At 46.9% G+C, this 18,060-nt stretch overlaps 1 protein-coding gene across 5 annotated transcripts in view; it reads right to left on the bottom strand.

Annotated features, from left to right (window-relative positions):
- ARNTL (aryl hydrocarbon receptor nuclear translocator like) overlaps positions 1-18,060 on the bottom strand; it is a 108,448-nt gene that overhangs the window by 62,752 nt on the left and 27,636 nt on the right. For 3 of the 5 annotated variants that reach the window (XM_025266664.3, XM_025266669.3, XM_025266668.3), the window contains exon 2: positions 12,384-12,456. The exons of 1 other annotated variant lie outside the window; for it this stretch is intronic. The gene's annotated coding sequence lies outside the window, so the exon portion shown is untranslated. Of the gene's footprint in view, positions 1-12,383; positions 12,457-16,417; positions 16,556-18,060 lie in introns of those variants that run through there. One more of the 5 variants, XM_025266665.3, reaches the window with a different exon arrangement.

Raw genomic sequence — 18,060 nt, 5'->3', positions numbered from 1 at the left:
GTCTCTATGGACATGAGTTTGAGTGAACTCTGGGAGTTGGTGATGGACATGGAGGCCTGGCGTGCTGTGATTCATGGGGTTGCAAAGAGCCGGACACGACCGAGGGACTGAACTGAGCTGAGGACCTTAACATATGGTAGGAAGAAGAGGCAGAATGTGAGGAGAAAGAAAAGAAATGGAAAAGAGAGTGGATGAATTTGAATATTTCAGTGTATTAGTAAGAGTCAAAAGAAGTTAACATACATACATTTAAAAATGCAACTTTATTACTAATGAATAAAACTGCCTATTAATTTTGTATGTTCTTTCAAACTCCTATAAAACCTTCAGTACCCCAGTTGCTTGATGACTTCTTTGACCCCCTTCCACCCCCTTCCACCTGGAGTTTAATTACTCTTTCCTCTGTTAATTGATTCTTATCACTGCACAAATTACACTGTCTCTGTTCACTGGGCTCCCCTACCAAATAGTGAGCTTCTGAGGGTATACACTCTTCATGATTCATCTTGGGGCTCATGTGGTGGCCTTGTCCTGGCCCCAGGATCCCCAGCTAGCAGCTACCAGTATGGAGCATCTCCTGAGAAGAACCTTCTTTCTATAGCAGGAAAATTTGATAGAGGACTCACATTTATAAAGTGTTGAACATCTTAGAGGTACATTTCAAATCTTAATTCATGTCTTTCTCAAAATGTCCTTATGAGAATCATTTTCCATATCTTGTAGAAGAGGATACTGAGGCTCAGGGAGGTAAGATCAGCAGTCAAAGGTTCTCACTGCTAGTAATAAAAGTAATGGGGCCAGGATTTGAACCAACTCCAGATCCCTGTTTCCACTAGACCAGATGACCTGGCATGGATTTCATGCGGCTGACAGCATCCTGGAAGGATATGCAGGGTGGGGTCTTCCCTGGTGGTTCAGACGGTAAAGAATCTGGAGGGTTTGATCCCTAAGTTAGGAAGATACCCTGTAGGAGGAAATGGCAACCCACACCAGTATTCTTGCCTGGAGAATTCCATGGACAGATAAACCTGGCGTGCTACAGTCCACAGGGTCACTACAGTTCATGGGGTCACAAAGGGTTGGACATGACTAAGCAACTTTCATCAAATACTTTTCATCAAATACTTTCATCAAATTTACCTTCAGGTTCACAACTGAGGTTAGGGCTAAGGAACTTTGGCCAATACAGGGTGACCTGTTAGCAAGAGCCAGACAACAGGTCAGACAGGCAGAGAGGAGGCCTCCGGAGAAGATGGAATTTAAAATTTCACATACCCAAAAGTGACCACAGGAAGTTGGGGAATGTTACTTCCCTTTCTTGTCTCCACCCCCAGCTCAGTAAAGGAAACTTCGATGGTGTCCTACATGCAAAAAGCTGCCTATCAGCCTCACAGGCTCCAACCATAGTTGGAGTCAGAAGACCTGGTCCAAGGTATTGACCCTCGGTGGCTGTGTGACACTAAGTCAAACCTTTGAGGCTAAGTGTCTCCAGATGTAAATGAGGGGTGAGGGGAGTGTCTGCCTCGCAGGGAGGTCATGTGGACACCATGAGCAAATACAGGCGGGAAGGACCTGTCCATGTGAAATGGCATTATATTTCAGGAGAGGGTGCTGGAACACCTTGGATACCTCAAGACATCACCTGCCATCTCCCCATGCCAAGGCCTGGCACTCCTGTTTAAATGCTGACCTGACCTTTGCCCTGAGGGCTCAGACCCTAATAGAAAAGACAAGGCAGGCCTAGTGGAGCAGCAGAAAAGGAAGCCGCGACTTATTCTCCCAAAGGCTCCCTGGGACAACTAAAATCCTCACGCCAGTATTTAGTAAATAAACTGATAACAACAGTTGGGGGACATTTTTGTCATCTTGTAGGATGATGTCACCAAAATCAAGGTATGTAAATCATTTAATTAAATCTATAGATGTATATTTTGAATGCTTTTCTAAGACAAATGTGTAATTTTGATGGCATATTTGTGAGTTTTTAAAGTTTACTTTGCTCACGCATGGTGAAGCAAAAACTGGATTACTGGAGCCATAACTGGATACTCCTGAAAGGACTGTGACTTAGTACAGCTTTTTTGGAGGGCAATTAGACACTACTGATTCAGTTTGTAAATGGCAAACTACTTAAGCCAAATGTCCTACTTTCAGGTGTCTATGTGCAGGAGAATCTCACGCAGAAGTTCACAGGTGGGCATAACAATTTCCACATCAGCAGCGATTGTAATGGTAAAACATCAGCAACAAACCAAGTGTCTACCCATACAAGGATGATTGAAAAAGTTTCAAAGGTACCCATACCATGGATTACAACTGTTATACACAATAAGGTACATTTATCTGTACACGTCAACTTGAAAAGAAAACCATAATAACTGACAGTTGGCTAAAAAAAAAAAAAAAAAAGGAAAACTGTAGGCATAGAGAGAGTCCATTTCTACGAAAGTAAAAACATGTATGTTGGGCATGAGGGCAAAGGGAATATAAGGGGATACAAAGGGGTTAAGGGGATACAAAAAGGTTAAGGGGATACAAGCAAATGAAGAAGTCCAGGACTATATCCAACAAAGCCTCAACAGTGCCAATCCTGGGGGAAGGTGGGGAGGGCAGGTGTCACTGAAGACTTTCTACCTGTATGTTATACACTTCAGGGTTGTTCAAATTTCTTATAAGTGTATGCTTTCTCATGATAACAAAAACCAAAAGATGTTGATGCTCATAGAATAATAATAATTTTAAAATTGCTTGCAAGGACTCCCATTAAGTAAACACTGTGGGGTCCAGCACCCCGCTCCTGCATGTGGCCCCCAGATCTGTGCGTGCTCACTAGCTGGAAGAGGGTGAGGGCCTGCCTGAGAAAAACTGACGGATAAGGATGATCTCCACAACTAAGAATCCCCAGCTTCTCACATCTTTCAATAAGGATTCTGCTAAATTACAACTATTTCAAAGAGATGAACTCAACATTCAAAAAACAAAGACCATGGCATCTGGTCCCATCACTTCATCGCAAATAGATGAGGAAGCGATGGAAATAGTGACAGACTTTATTTTCTTGGGCTCCAAAATCACTGCAGACAGTGACTGCAGCCATGAAATTAAAAAATGCTTGCTCCTTGGGAGAAAAGTTATGACAAACCTAGGCCACATATTAAAAAGCAGAGACATCACTTTGCCAACAAAGGTCCATATAAGCAAAGCTATGGTTTTTCCAGTAGTTGTGTACAGATGTAAGAACTGGACCATAAAGAAGGCTGAGTGACGAAGAATTGATGCCTTCAAACTGTGGTGTTGGAGAAGACTCTTGAGAGTCCCTTGAAGTGCAAGGAGATCAAACCAGTCAATCCTAAGAGAAATCAACCCTGAATATTCATTGGAAAGGCTGAAGCTGAAGATCCAATACTTTGGCCACTTGAGGCAAAGAGCTGACTCATTGGAAAAGACCCTGATGCTGGGAAAGACTGAAGGCAGGAGAAGGGGATGACAGAGGATGAGATTTGGATGGCATCACTGACTCAATGGACATGAGTTTGAGAAAACTCCAGGAAGTGGTGAAGGACAGAGAAACCTGGCATGCTGCAGTCCATGGGAGTGCAAAGAGTTGGACATGACTGAGCAAATGAACAACAACAACAAGATGACCAATAAAAAGGACTAAGTATCTTTAATTGTTCAAATTTGCAACATCATAAGTTACTGAATTAAAGCAGGTAACTTGTGTTCAACCTCCCTTAAATAGAAGCAATCAAAATTTATATCCGGCCTTAGCCAACATTTTACATTGACTTATAAGTCTTGCTAAAGACTTCTTAAAAATTATTAAGGACGGAAATCCACAGGAGGAGAGAGGTGACTGTACTAAACCCAAAAGAGTCTAAATAAAACACTGAAGCTACTTGGCTTATCACAAAAATGACAACTTAGCAAGTGAAACAATCTTCCTCTCTATGGTCAAAGTTGCTGGTGAAAATAATTCTCAGTCGATGCACCATGTCTAAGGTGTTGGTTACATGTAGCGCAGACTACAGATTCAGTTACCTACAGGCCACATACAGGAGCAGGGGCTTGGCAGCTGGAGAAACAGGTCCTTGTAAGAGGGACGGGCTTCTTCATCAATGCCATGAGGGTAGATGGACCCAGTGCTGCTAGATCTTCAGATTTTCACGAAGATCTAGAAATCTAGATTTCTAGATAACACCTCTCAATTTTTAAATGTTATTCACTAATATAAAGGTTTTAAAACATTGTGAGCACTTAACAAAATACATCTGCAGGCCAAAAGCAGCCAGTGAGTAGAAAATTTTCAACCTCTGTCTACATGTTTAATTTTTGATCAATTTTATTTTTGGAAGGATGGGTGGAGGCAGTGAAATGGTATGGGACGGAGATAAACACCAGAGAGGCAAACCTGTTAAGAAAATATTCCTAACACACTTGAGAAAACAATGGTAGCTGCCTACACCTAATGCTGAATAAATTGCTTCCATTTCTTCAGCTATATTAGGTACAAAGCTCAAAGAGTGCGTATTTCTCAAGCAACTTCTCAGGAATTTGTCCTAAGCAAATGCCCACAATTTACTGTCAATGAACTTTACCAAAACTTAACTATACCACTACGTATTACACGCTTATCATAAAGATTTAAAATAAGATGAGCAACCACAGAATCGCTCCTCTGTGCCAGGTGCTATTCAGACATTTGGCACCTGACATCACCAATGTAGGTCACACAGCCTCTGGGCAAGATTCCAGTGAAAGCCTGTCCGACAAATCTCCCTCCAAAACAAACAAAACAAAAACAAAAACAACAAAGAACTTAGAGTCAACATCATAAAGTTGTGCTCAGCCATTTTTTTCCAAAGTCAAAACCGATAAAAGAGATATTTGTGTTAATAATAACATCCAGTAATAATAATAACATGCTAATAATAATATCTGCACACAGTTTGCAATTCACAAAGTGCTTTTCCTACACTACCACCTCATTTACTCCTCACAACCTTTAATGGTGCATTTTAGACTTCGTATGTTGTCCAAAGTTATTGACAACACTACTTTTTAAAAAACAACAGTAAAATGATAACAGATATTCAGCATTTTCTACATAGCGTGTACCGTGCTAAGCATGTTTTCATCTCATCCTCACAAGAACCTCACAGAGGTGATTAGTATGGTCATTGTCCCATTTTACAGGTGGGAAAACTGAGGTTTAAAGAGCACGGGTCCCCAGCACTAACAGGCACAGAGTCAACACTGTGAGGCACGTCTGCCTCACACCAGCATGCTGAGTGCCCCAGAGGCCATTTCCCTGTGAGCTGACTTCTGTTTGTTGCCAGCACATCTGGAAGCCGCAGCCAAGTCCTCCTGCTCCCCATCCCCACCCTACCCATGCCCACTTTCCCAACTTGGTCAGAAGCCATTTTTAATTTTTATGTTTCCCACTCAAAACCAGCATGAGACACCTGGAGCTCAGCCAGCCTGCTCCTGGAGGGCCCTGGAGGCCTGGTGAGGTGCCCTGGGAGACCAGCCTTCCCTGCTGCCAGCCAATGCCTGGTGCCTTGCTAGCCTGCTGGGGTCTAGGTGGGGCTTTCACATCCCTGTCGCCTGAGTGGGGTCTGGGAAGGGGGTCCTGATAGTCATAACAACCCCATGAGGGAAAGGGGAGGTGACTTTGGCTAGAGGGAGGAGGAGAAAATCTATTTAGCCGACAGCTCTGTCGTATCTGTTATTCAGAGCCCCACATCAGACCCCTGAGACAGTGAGGCATGGTCTCTAATGTGCACAAAGGTAAATTATACAAGCAAAAGCATCAAGCAAGACACACACACACACACACACACACACACACACACACACACACAGAGTCACCAGCATAGGCACCCACACACACTTGGAATCACGGAGCAGCTGCTTGTAGGGCAGTAACTCCTGTCCTCTTATCCCCTCTGTGGCCCCCTCCATCCTGACTGTACAAGATGCTACCTGCCACAGAGGCCGCACCAGGGATTATCCCAAGCGGCTGCAGAAGGGCAAGGAGGCAGGCGCACAGGTCAGGATGGCCCGTGGCGGTCAGCGCCATCCCAAGTGTGTGCAGGTAGGTCCAGAGGAGCAAAGGAAGGGCGAGGGCTCTGTCCTAGGGGAAGAAGGGGGTTCACTTTCTTATACAAGGATGAGGGTGTGTTCACAAGGTGGAACAAAGATGAAGGGACAGACCCTGCCAGGAACAGATGCCTCCTTAGCACCACTGACTAGGACATGGAAACAGGAGGGACAGTGCAGGCTAAACTGTAGGACCCCAGGGAGTTCATGCTCACAGCCCAGACTCCTGGGATGCAAGGGGCAAGGAGATCCAGCAGGTTAGTGGCTACCTGGGCAGGCAGGCTGTTGGTCAACTCTGTGCTGAGCTCCTGCCTGGAAGTCGGGGCTTAACAGGCTGCCCAGTGAGTGAACACAACTTTTATTCATCTATAACCAAACACATACATGTGAAATGGTCTCTGGGATGAGGGCTGAGAATGAGTAGGAGGATGGGCTGCCGAACGCTTGGAGAAGAACGGGCGGGGGCGAAGACCCAGTCAGGCTCCTGGGTACAAACCCTGCTCTCATGCCTCCAACTGATCTGGACCTCTGGTCCTCTGAAAGGTATCTGCAATAATAATGCTAACCCTGACCTCAGCACACACTACTGAGGCTCTAATATTAAGTGGTTACCCTCTTGGCACTTTGACAGCACCTGCCCTGTGGTGAGCAATCAACGAGCAGCATAAAGGGATCACAGTAATGGTGATGATAAGACCCAGGTTCCTTATCGAGGATGGCAGGGAAGGTTTCCTAAGAAGAAATGAATCAGCTGATATAAGACGGGTGGACGGGCATGAACCAGGCAAGGTAGAAGGAAAACACATTCCATGCTGAGGGAACAGCTTCTGGGAAGTCCCTGAAAGGGAAAGCAGCAGCAGCATCAGTGTTTCCAGGAGAGGAAAGCAGCCCAAGCGCCAGCTGGAGCACTCTGGTCAGCAGGACACCTCTGGGTGGAGGAAGACTGCTTCTTCAAGGAAGCCTTCCCAGATTACTTTAAGTTCCCAAAGAGAAACTACATTCTCGGCATAATTTCCTGGTTCTGCAGCAGAACTAGAAGTGAAGGAGAGGCAAGAGCATGAAGTTGAAAGCCCCACAGGAGAACACGAGAAGGTAGCAGCTAGCACTGAGGTGTACTGCAGGAGCTCCCAGGGTGGAGGAACACAGACGTGGACCTGGCATCCCTGGGTTCATAGCTGCTTCCTTTGCTACTCCTCAGTATTCACTGGGAAAGGTCCCTGGTGGCTCAGTGGTAAAGAATTCACCTGCAATGCAGGAGATGCAGCAGGAGCCGCGAGTTCAATCCCCGGGTTGGCAAGATCCCCTGGAAAAGGAAATGGCAACCCCCTCCAGTGTTCTTGCCTGGGAAATCCAATGGACAGAGGAGCCTAGTGGGCTACAGTCCATGGGGTTGCAAAGAGTTGGACACGGCTAAGTGACTGAGTGTGCACGTGCACACACACACACACAGTATTCACTGAGGACTTTACAAGGTTCCAAATGAAGATAAAGACGCCATTGGGCCCCTCTAGAAAGGACCACTGGCTTTCCTCATCCCCCAGCCAGAAAAGCACTCTCCGCTGGACTGCACAAGGGAAAAGCTGTCAGTGGTTAGCAAGAGTCATTACTTTGGCTAATTTAGGAAATTTGGGATCTGTCCAGAAAGCTGGGTGGACCTCATTCTTCAGCATTCCGTGATGGACTATTTTTCATTTTGAATTGCTTTCCTAGCCCATCAACAACAGGAGTTAAAAATACAAAAGTCAGGGGCAAAAAATATAGAGAAGTTATGTTCCCAAAGCCTCCACAGGTGGGGGGATGCAATAGGCAACCACAAACCCCAGCCCACACCAACCTATCCTGCCATCAAAACTGAGAAGCAGGGGGGCCCACCCAACTCAATAACCAATGGAACTCCAATTTCAAATACATTTGATCATGTTATAAATGTGCTGTTTGGCTGCACAGACAGACTCTGCTATCCTCACTCTTTCAACAAAGACTTCCTGAGCCAGGTGTTCTGTGCTGGCACCAAGAACCCAGAGATTTTGTGGGTGTGTGCGTGTGCGTGTGCGTGTGTGTGTGTTTGTGTGTGTGGTCTCCACCCTTAAGGAGCTCAGTTTTCTGAGCTTAACAGATAGTAAATCAACAGTTACATCAATAAGTACTTTGGGAGAGAGAGCAATGCAGGGTGTTCTGGGAGCCAGGAGGAAGGTCATGTCCAGGGCATAGCGAAGTGCAGGGTGGGGAGAAGGTGTCCAGAAGAGCAGAAACCTGAGCTGAGTTACTGAAATGCGGAGCAGGGGAAGGGTCATTCCAAGGAAAGAGCCCAGCTCTGGCCAAGGCACCAAGGGGTGACGGCCATTGAGAAGCTAGGCTGAGGTTAGAAATATGGGCTATGGAAAAAGTGAAATGGGGAAGGTGGCTGAAGGCCAGTTATGAAAAGACTGCAGGCCTGCAGAGGGGGCTGGGGTTCTATTCTACAAGCAATGAGGAGCCCCTGGAGAGTTTGGGGGTTTTTTGGCCATGCGGTGAGGCATGTGGGATCTTAGTTCCCTAATCAGGGGTTTGAACCCTTTGCACTGGAAGCCTGGAGCCTTAACCACCGAACAACCAGGGAGGTCTTGCCCCTAAAGAGAGCTTTCAGCAGAAGAAAGCCTCGATAGAAGTGTGAGTTAGAAACTTCATGCTGCGAGGAGATGGGGGTGCAATTAGGAAGACAAAAGTGGCCCCAGGAAGGCCAATGAAGAGGCTATTAAAACAACCCAAAGGAGGAGTCCTAAGTGAAGAGGTGGGGAGGGAGAAGGAAGGCGGGAGGGATGAAGGAGCAGATGGGCTTTTCCAGATGAGGTAACGGGTGGACGATGACAGTGGAGGGAAAGGACACAGCCAAGGATGACTCCTGCAGCTGACACGCCTGAGGGGGTTTAAGTTCCACCCAAGGCAGGCACCACAGGAAGACAGACGCACTGGGTACCAGGAGAGGGCTGACCGGAAGTCCCCGCGGGACCATAGCTCGGAGCGGGGGTGGGGGCGGGGTGGGGGTTGGGAGAGGCTCTGGGCATTTTCCGGCGACTTCAGGATACCGGTGAGCAGTGATGAGCTCGGCGGGGAGGAATACTGGGGCTGACCCGAACGGGATCAAGCAAAACCTTATTAAGCTAAAGTCTGAGAAAAAGAGAACCTGCACACCAGGCTGCGGAGGCCAGGTCTACAGAACTGCAGAGAACCAGGGGGTGGCAGGGCAGACAGTAAGCAGAGGAGGGGCGCGAGACGGGAGCGCTCAGCCCCGCTAGAGGCAGGAGGCCCCTCTGACACCCAGGGGGCGCTCTCGCGGCGGGGAGCAGGTAGCTGGTATCAGCAACCGCACCAAGCCTAGCAGAGAACAGTGTGGAGGTATTCGCAGCCATCCCAAAGAGCATTATTATGGCTTTCTAAAGAGGCTAATCCTGCCTCTCTGACCTTAGATCTCACCCCCTCTACTCTGTCTGTCCTGCTTATGCATCTGCCTCATGAGGACAGAACTTGTCTGGTGTCTCCTCTATGATCACAGTACCGAGCCCAGTGCCTGACACACCGAGGCTACGCACCTTGTCCCAGGCTGCCTGGTTCACTAAAAACAACAAAATCCAGTGGGCACATGCCACACACCCAATACCAGGCTGGATGCTGGTATCCAGGGGAGCAAGACAAAACAGGACCCTGCCCTTGGAACCTGAAGTTGGAGGTGAGCAGAGAGAAACTCAAGTATTTCAACAAAAAGCAGATTATCACTGCCGCAGAGCTAGGACTGGAATCTGACTGTCATGCTTTCTAGTGAGATTTCCTTTCCAAGCCCAAGGGTGCTGCCTTCTCCAACTAAAGGGACATTTCAGCTGGGGAAACAGTCAAGTGTTTAAAGTTTGGCCTTAGTCTCTTCCAGGGGTCCCACACTCCTGCCACCCTTTTAATAGACTCCTAAGAAGCAGGAACACCCGTTGTAGGCTCTTAGTATTTAACCTTAAGAGCTCATGCTGGCTCCAATCCTTCTACGTAAGACAGAGGAGCAATTCCGGATTCAGGTGGGAATTAGGTGGGAAACATTCAGAAAGCAGTGCAAACCAGGGGTCAGATACTCTGGGTTCAAATCCCTTCTAACCTCGGGCAGGTTACTCAGTCTCTTGTGATTTGATTTCCTGTTGCTGAAGTTGAAACACTAATGCCTCTGTCGTAGGTTGTTGCAAAGATGAAATTAAAATAATACCTACAGAGCACTCAGCACTGTGCCCAGAACTCAGTGAGATTTCACGAAACGGAGGCTGCAAACCTGCTCCACCTGTTGCTTTAATGACTCCATCTCGAACTGATATATTTGTGAAAAGTGAGCCCAAAACTACTCAGAATTCAAACCCAAGGACATACACTGAAAGTGTTTGAAACATAAATTGCTATCTAGTTGAGTGACTTGAGGAATTGTCTCAGATTCCCATACTTGGGCAGACTGCAGTACGGAGTTTCATTTCCATTTCTTGCTCTATCCTATTTTCTCCTCCAATTCAGGCAAATGCAACTATTTCCCCAACAGATCGCATCTTGTCTCATGGCAGGGGTCCAGACACGGACTGGATTCCACTGGTGCAAGTTGTAGCAGAGCTCGGAACACCACACCTCAAACAAAGCGTAAGAACACAATCGCAAGCCCAAGGTACACACAAACTCCCAAACACACTTGGCTCCAGAGAAGGACAGGAGACCGGTCACAGCATGCTTTGCTTGCCTCTAAGCTAAAAAGCTTATTTTGGCATTCAGATGCTGAAATCTTTGTATCTCCTTTCTTTTACCACTCAAACTCTCCATAACTGGTCTCTTTTTACTAACGTCTCTGATTCTTAATCCCTCTTTTATGATGGACCCTGTGCAACCTCGCTGCCTTCCCCCTTCTGCCTCCCTGCAGCATGTTCTCAAGGCCAGCTGTAACCACCTTATCACTAATACAGCAGCCTTCCCTCAGGTCCCTTTCTCCCTGGTCTCTGCTGCCCCATCCTCTCTGCTTCCTGAGACTCTCTCCCCTTTGGCTTCTGGTTCTCTTCCAGCTTCTGTTTTTCCCATCCCAGAGTTATGCACATTCACTAAGGCTCAGCCCTCAGCTCATCATGGAGAGAACTTATTAATCCTATGCTTCTGTTCTACATCTCCAGGCCTATCCTTCCCAGCCCAGGTGCTGGCCATGCATTTCCAATGATCTATTAGACATGTCCTGTGCATGAACCACTGCCACCTCGAATTCAGTATATCTAAAACTGGATGCACCAACTATCCTTCTTCACCCCAAACTGCCACATTTTGGTCAATGGTTACGAACTATTAAGTTTAAAGATTCATCTTCTTTGGCTCCTGTCTTTAAAGTCTAAGAATACCATAAACCCTACGTTTCTCCCTTTGCACTATCTCTTCTTTTGGTCCTTTGCTCCATCTTAACTGCCGCTAGCCACGTGACTTCATGCCTGGACTGCTGCTGCTGCCTTGGAACAGAGTCTATGCTTCTTGTCCAGAATGCCCCTAACATGTTACTTCAGCCATTTTACTTCTTTGCTCCAAATAACTTCAATGGCTTCTTGCTGTCTCCAAGTGCCTCAGCCTAGCATTCAGGGTCTAAAAAGGGGTGGGCAAACTATAGCCCCCAGGCCAAATTCGGTCCACTATCTGTTTCTGTAAATAAAGTATAATTGGAACACAGCCACACCATTACATATTATCTATGGCTGCTTTCCCGCTACAATGGCAGAGTTGAGGAGCCATGATAGAGACCATATGGCCTAGGAAGCCGAAAATATTTACCATCTGATGCTTTACAGAAAAAGTTTGCTGACCCTGGTTTAGAATAATCAGCCACCAGCAGATCCTGCCAAACTTCTTACTCACCACTCCTTTGGATGAAATTTTTGTTCTCGTGGGTCTTTTGCTGAGTCCACTTTCTTTCCATCTTATACCCACCTTCTCAAGCCAGAAAAGCATATTTCATCCCCCAACTGGACTTGTCGATCCTTCAGAACACAGTCAAGCTCTGCCTCTCTGTGAGGCCAGCTTTATCAATCCCCTGTACCTGGGGGAACTTCCCCTCTGGCCTCTCTCTGAATCTACCACAGAAACATAAATTGAGATCCCCTTCTCCTGCAGATCTTTTCCACCTACGCTGTGGGCTTCTCCAGAGTACAGGTGCAGTACCCTTCACAGAGCAGTACCAGTGATAACAACCTTGCCCTTCATTCCAAATACCAATCCTTGATAGCATAATTCAGTAAGAAGGCATCAAACAAACTTACCAATGAAGGCCTAGCATTCCACATTTGAAAAGTTAAGCTTGGGTCCAAAAACATGCACGTTAGACAGCACCACCTAAAAGCCAATGAAATAAGAGTTTAGCTTGAAAAGAGAACATGTCTACATTTTCTTTAAATTTACAACTCCCAGTGAGTTTTGATTCACTGTCCTCCCAGGCTGGCCTTCTCTGCCTAGAAAATACTGCTCATCCTTCAAATCCACTGGACACTGTCTCCCTGGAAGCCACCCCAGTGTCCAAGACAGGCCAAGTACCCCTCTTGTCAGCTCCCGCGGAACTCTGGTGAGACATTTATGGTAACACGGGGTACAATGTAGCATAACTTCTTATTTGGGAATAGGGGTCTCCTTAGACTGTATGCTTGTCAAGAGGAGAGATCTGATAAATTCACCCCATCCCTTATCCCCACTGCCTAGAATACTATGGGCATTTAGATAGTTCTCAATAAATATTTGTAAAATGGGTGGAAAAGTTAACCCACTCAATTCATAAAGACATGCCCAGGTATCTACAATTCTGCTGGGCCACAGATGTCATCCTAGAAATGCATGCTTCAATCCCACTGCTTTTAATAGGCAATGGTTTAACAGGCAGGATTAATGAGATTAATCTTCTAAATGCACACCTTTGGAATGCCACTTCCCTGAGCAGAAACCTTCAGAGGTTCCCAGAACCTAAGAAGGCAAGCCAGACTCCACAGGCAGGCTGCCAGGCCTACAACAACTGGCCCAGCCTGAGTCTGCAGCCTCAGCTCGTGTGGTCTCCCCCAGTGGACCCCTCACTCCAGACAGGAAGGACTGGTGGCCAGTCCCTTCTCTCAGCATTCTTCCTCCCCTTCTTGCCACATTATCTCCTTCTATACTACAGTGACCTCCATTTCAACATCTTGTTCCAGACCAAGGTCATGGTGGGGCCCAAGAAGGCTTTTTTTTTTCCTTTAGAAGTGTGTGTGTGTGTGTGTGTGTGTGTGTGTGTGTGGTGGTGGTGGTAAAAAACACATAACAAAATTTACAAGCTTAACCATTATTAAGTGTGCAGCTCGGTGGCATTACATACATTCACACTGTTATGCAAACACTACCATCCAGCTGCAGACTCTTTATTGGCCACAAAACTGAAATAACAGCTCTATTTTCTCCTTTCCTCCCTGTCCATGGCACCCAAAACGTTTCTGTGGAATGAATGAATGAAGACTTGAATAAATCTGACCTCAATCCTCCCTACAAAAGCCAGAAGTACTGTCTCTTTCTGCTGGACTCCCATGGTATATCTTCACATCTTTCTCAGACCTATTTCCCCCAATCTTAAATGACCCTTTTAGCACACTTGTATTCTCCTTCAAGGCGGGAACTATTACTTATTGGCAAGGCTGCGCTTGGGTCCAGAAGCATGAATTTAGCTTGTCCTCCGTGTTATTAGATCTGACGGGCAAGTCTATGTCTTCCCCATATAGCTCTTGCAGTCAGTGAATCACTCCCTCTTGTTGACATCTCTCTTCACTTGGCTTCCAGGCTAGCGTTCTAGGCTTTCCACCCACTTCACTCGCTGGCTGCTCGTTCCCTTTGCTGATTCTTCCTCATCTCCCCACATCCTAATGTCAGAAAGCCCCAGGGCTTGAATTATAGTTCTCCTTTCTGTATTCCTTCAATCGCCCCCTGGGTGATCTCACCTAGTCTCCTATCACCTATACATCAAGGATGCCCAGATTTCTCTCCAAGCGCAGGTCTCTCGTTTGGACTCCTGGCTAGTATATTCTACTGCCTGCTTTAGGGAAGATGTCAAGTGGAGAGGAGGTCTCTGTGAGATGTTTGATGTATCAAATTTGACACGTCTCACATAGTCCCCTGACCTTCCCCCAGACCTGCTCTTCCCAGAATCTTACCAATCTCAGTGTAAGGGCATGGTCTCCTGATCTTCTAGTTGCCAGGGCCAGAGGTTTGGAGTCATTCTCATCTCTCTTTCTCTCTCCAATCCTCACCAAAACTGGTTTTTATCTTCAAAATAATGGGTTGGTCAAAAACTTCGCTCGGGTTTTTCCATAACATCTTAGTTAAAACCCAAATGAACTTTTTTGCCAACTCAATATATTCAGAATGTGGCCATTCCTCACCTCCTCCACCATCACCACCCTAGGTTATTGCCAGAGCCTCTAACTGGTACTCCTGCTCTCTGCTTCTGCGTTTGATGTCACTGCCACCTCCACCCATAGCCTAGTCTCAATACAGGAGAGTCTGTTATGATGCAAGACAGATTATGTCACTTCTTTGGTTAAAAGTCTTCTAAGCTTTCCCAGCAAGGACAATGCCCAAGGGACAAGTGTTTCCAAAGTAGACTGCCAGGCCCCGGGGTAGGCTGATGGGCAAGGGGGGTCTTCCAGCCAGTGTCCCCTCCCGACCATCTATTTCGTGACTGGCAGTCCTGATATATCTCCTATTATCTGACTCCTTAAAGAAAAGATACTTCTTAAAAGGAGAAAAATATAATTAATCAACTTACTTTCCAAGTTAGGATACCACAAGAAGCCATTAACATTCACATTTCTTAAGAATTCATAAGAAAGACATGTTGAGTCTGTCACCAATTCATAACTCGTTTCCAAAGAGAAAGTTAGCCTTCTGGAGAACAGCTGTTACCCGCTCGGTGCTGGTGGCGAGTCCTCCTGAAGCCCCCTTCACTCACCATGCCCTGTCTGCCTGATTGTCTCCTCCAGACTCTCTCTCTCTCCTTGGCGTACCTGATGCTGTGGCTGGAGGTGAAGTCCAAATGAAATAAGAATTGAAGGACTGGAAGTAGCTCAGGTCCTGTCCGTTCTCCTCAGAACAGCAGCAGCAGCCTCTCAACCAGTCTCCCCAGATCTACCCATTGATGGTTTAGCCGCAAGTCGGGTCCAGCTCTTTGGGGACCCCGCTGACTGATTTTCAACCACAACCTCATATAGTGATAATTTTAAGAAAACCTAAATTTGATCAAGTCCCCAGCTTTATAACTTTCCAAAGAGCTCCTGGGCTTCCCAGGTAACACAAGTGGTAAAGAATTCACTTGCCAATGCAGGAGACATAGGAGCCACGGGTTCAATCCCTGGGTTGGAAAGAACCCCTGGAGGAGGAAATGGCAACCCACTCCAGTATTCTTGCTAGAAGAAGCCCATGGACAGAGGAGTTACAGTCCACGGGGTCACCAAGAGTAGGACATGACTGAACGTCTAAGCACACACAGAGTTCCTACATTGCCATATGATAAATTCCTCAAAACATATTACAACAAACCACAGTAAATACTCTTTTTTTTTATCTTCCCTAGATACTTTTATTCTGCTTTCTTCTTAAAGAGGCCTTGCTTGACCCGATGGGGGCGGGGGGCGGGTGGGGTGATCTCTCCAGCTCAGATTAGAGCAGTCTTCGCCCCCACGACAGCCAGTTGTGCTGTAGCGCTCCCAAAGGCCAAGCACGTCACCCAAGCTGGGCCACCCAGAGCCGTTCTCTAGAACTGATATACGGACGCAGAGAAAGGAGTCCTCCCTTCACTGGAATTGCTACACTGGGGCTATCAGCAGGGGTGCCTCCCCAGGGAGGGAGGCCTGTCTGCAGTAGGAAAGGCTGATGCTAACGCACAATGAACCGGAGGCGCCAGATGGATCACCAACAGGGTCAGCTCCTTTTCCGGAACCTCCTGCTTTTGTGAACTCCTACAGCATCCAGCATCCTTCCCAGTTATGGAACCAGTAACTACCCACTCATGCCTCCACGAGCTGGAGTCCCAGTAGGGGACTCCTGGGATGTTTTCTCTATCTGTGCCTTTCTCCACATTGGTTCCTCTGCCCAGAATGTGAGCTCCCTGGGTTTTTACACAGCAGCCAGGCTTCCTCTGTGAAGTCAGCCCTGAAGGCAAGCACAGCAAGTCCAGTCTTACTGACATGCTCTAAAAAGCCTAGCATATACCCACTGGGTTACACTCACACCCCTCCCCTGCCTTCCCAATCTCCTAGCTAGTTGCCCAAGCTAGAAATCTCAGACTCACCTGGTCTTTTCAGACTTCCTCAAGGCCCACGTGGACTCCCCCTTCTTCTTTCTGCCCCACGTCTGCTGTCACAGTCCAGAACCTCATCCTCTCCTCCCTGAGCTCAGGTACCAGCCTCCTGGTCTCTCTGCCCCTCCCCTTCCCCATCCCTCCACACTGTGGCAGAGATGAACTTCCAAGAGCCCTTCTACCACCTACAGAGTCAAAACCCTGATGTGAAGGCCCTTCACATACTGGCTTCCACCCAGTCCTCTAGTTTCTCCAACCACTTCCACTTCAGGAGGATGAAGAAGACACACTTTCCCCATCCTTCTGTGTACAACAAAAACCCCTGAACGGGACACACAAAGCGAATGCGAGAAGACTCTGAAGGCAGAGTGAAGAAGGCAGTCCAGCGAGGGGCCTCAGACCCGGAGGAAGGACACTGTGGCAGTGGCAGTTGGAATGGAAGAGCCTGGAGATGCCAACAAGCACAGACCAAAAAGGCTCCAACGAAAGCTTGCTGCCTGCAGCAAGACAGACAACTTTTAGATAATAACTGCACTATATCAGCCAACACCACAGAATAGCCCATGGTCCCACCCATACCCATACAACGAAGGGCAAATGACATCTGTAAAAAACATTTACAGCTAACCACGCGCTTACTGGTGAAAAGACTGAATGCTGCCCCCAATATCAGGAACAGACGATGCTGTCCACTCTTTGCACTCTCACTCAACCAAGTGCTCCAAGTCCCAGCCAGCACCAGAGGCCACAAAAGCAAATAAAACAGACTGGAAAGGAAGAAATAAAACCGTCATCTCTATTTGTAGATGATATGACTGTCCAGATAGAAAATCCTGAGGAATATAACCAAAAAAGAAAAAAAAAAAATGCCTACGACCAATGAGTGAGTTTAGCAACGATGAAGGATATAAAATAAAAACAAAAATTCAACTGTTTTCCTGTATACTAGCAATGAACGTGTGCACACTGAAATTAAAAATATAGTATCATTTACAATCACTAAAAAAAAAAAGAAAGGAATACTTGGGTGTAAATATAATTTCTTGCAGCAAATCATTCTAGTCTACTCTGCCGGGAGGGCAGGAACAGCATATATTTGTTTCCCTCTCCAATGAAACCAAAATACTGAGCCAGTGCCCAGCACCTAGAAGACAGGCAATATTTGTTGCCACAGCTCATACTCTGCTCTGTTTAAGATAGACTTTCTTTCCCTTTATGCTCCTAGTGGGAGCATCGTCCACTAAAAAATTCCCTCTCTCATTTCTGCCTTGGCAGGTCATGATTGCCAAGAAGAACCAGGGAAGCTGTTTCTGCTCCCACTCCAAAACACAGTTATATTCTTACATTACACACAGCATGGACTGGAAATGGCCTCTGCAGGCTCCTCTCTATCACGCAGAGGGAAACTGGGCGCCTTCCACATCAGCCTGAGGGAGGGGCCCTGAGGCTCAGCCCGAAGACCCCCGGTAATGACATGAGACCCCTGACAGTGCTGTCCCCTCCGGACTCTGTGCTGAGAGGAGCCACAGATGTCCCCCCAGTCCCGCTGTCTAAAAGCTCATTGTGAAAAAGAACTGCCTATCTGTGCTGAAGGAACTACTGTGGAGGAGAAGAGGCTATGAGAGATAGGTCAG

This window comes from Bubalus bubalis, chromosome 16, assembly GCF_019923935.1.
Source record: "Bubalus bubalis isolate 160015118507 breed Murrah chromosome 16, NDDB_SH_1, whole genome shotgun sequence".
Lineage (NCBI taxonomy): Eukaryota > Metazoa > Chordata > Mammalia > Artiodactyla > Bovidae > Bubalus > Bubalus bubalis.
The sequence above is the reverse complement of the archived record's forward strand: the minus strand, read 5'-3'. Positions and strand labels throughout refer to the sequence as shown.